The sequence below is a fragment of the Mus pahari genome, chromosome 8 (genome assembly GCF_900095145.1).
Source record: "Mus pahari chromosome 8, PAHARI_EIJ_v1.1, whole genome shotgun sequence".
Classification (NCBI taxonomy): domain Eukaryota; kingdom Metazoa; phylum Chordata; class Mammalia; order Rodentia; family Muridae; genus Mus; species Mus pahari.
The window spans coordinates 40,978,818-40,980,469 of record NC_034597.1 but is presented as its reverse complement, the minus strand read 5'-3'; positions in this window follow the sequence as shown (position 1 = coordinate 40,980,469).

Below are 1,652 nucleotides of genomic sequence, written 5' to 3'. Positions count from 1 at the left end.
AGATCAACACCATTTGTTGAAGATATTTTCCTTCTTCCATTGTATAATTTTGGCTTCTTCATCAAAATTCAGGTAACTGTAAGTCTGTGAATTTATGTCTGGGTTCAACTTATTTCCACTGAGTAATCTGTTTGTTCTAAGGCCATGGCTGAATGATAATGGCATTTGTTTTAATGGATAAAAATTTAAATATGCTTATAAAATTTGGTCTGCTAGATAATCCAATAATATGAAGTTAACTTATCATAATTAACTTTATCTTTGGCTACCTTCTAAAATCTCTTTTAGAAAACCTTCATTTTCTTCTTAAACATATTTAGCATAATATAAAAAAACCAAAATCTTATACTATCTCTATTAAAGGAAAGCATTTGGTGTTATAAAAGACTTTTCAATTTGATAACTAATAATCCCTTCAAAATTAGTGACAGGTTCTTCCTAGAAAGATAAAGAAAAACAGAAAAGTTCATCAACTAGACAAATAAAAAGTTATCACAAAAAAGACTGCATTCTAACCAGAGTGAAAAGACTGCCATGGTGTGTCTTAGCTCCTGCTTTACTATAAAACTCAAGGTGATGAAATTTTAGATTTATATTTCCGATATAAATACATACCAACTTCATCTGAAAACATATTTGTGGAGTTAAAAAAATGATGGAAAAGACTTATCTATAACTATATATATATTCACACTAAATACTTCATATAAGTGACTGTTTCCTTCCTTTTTTCATGTTTCTCAAATTATAAAAGCTCTTTTATAGATAAATATTTTTAAAAATGTGTTCATGCTATTTAATAGTCCATTCAGTGTGTTTCTATATAGTAGGATAATGGTATTAATTATTTAATAAAATTAAAAATTTGTATATTATTTTCTTTCATTAATCTTGATTTCATGTGCCCTATGCTAATTGAAAATAAATTTTGACCTAGGGCACAGATTCGGCGGATACCCCCACGGTCCCTAGCAGACTGCCCAAGCGATCTTAGGACCACTGGTGAGTGGAACACAACTTCTGCNCCAATCCAATTGCACACTGGACCTGAGACAGCACTAGGGAAGCAGAGAACAGGCCTGACCAGGGGCACAAGCCTGTTCCAGTCTGCGCCAGCACCTTGTCACATAGGGAGCTGAGGAGGGAACACCCCCACAGTCCCTAGCAGACTGCCCAAGCAATCTTAGGATCACTGGTGAGTGGAACACAACAGCTGCTCCAATCCAATAGTGACAAGCCTGTGAGAGCAGGAACAAGGACACCAGAGCCTTTCCTGACCAGAGGCTCAGGTTCTTTTTAATTAGTTCAGGTTAACCTTGGTTTTGAACAGACCAGACAACTCCACAGTCCTCAAAGAAGACACCACTTCCATGCACTGTAACACACCCAGGATCTTAGGACAACAGGATCCGAGGATAACAGGGGTTGGGTCACACTAGTATTTCAGTGTCTCAGAGGAGCTTGACTGCCAAGAACTCAGACACATCCAGAATCTCAGGTTCACAGGAGCCCACAATCAAAGAATCACAGAGAAATCTGGACTCTGAGAAGTCCTGAATCAACTGGGATTATAGGAAGGACAGGCTCCAATCAGATATATTGAGGGCAGCAAGCACTAGAGATAGTCAGATGGCAGGAGGCAAGCATAAGAA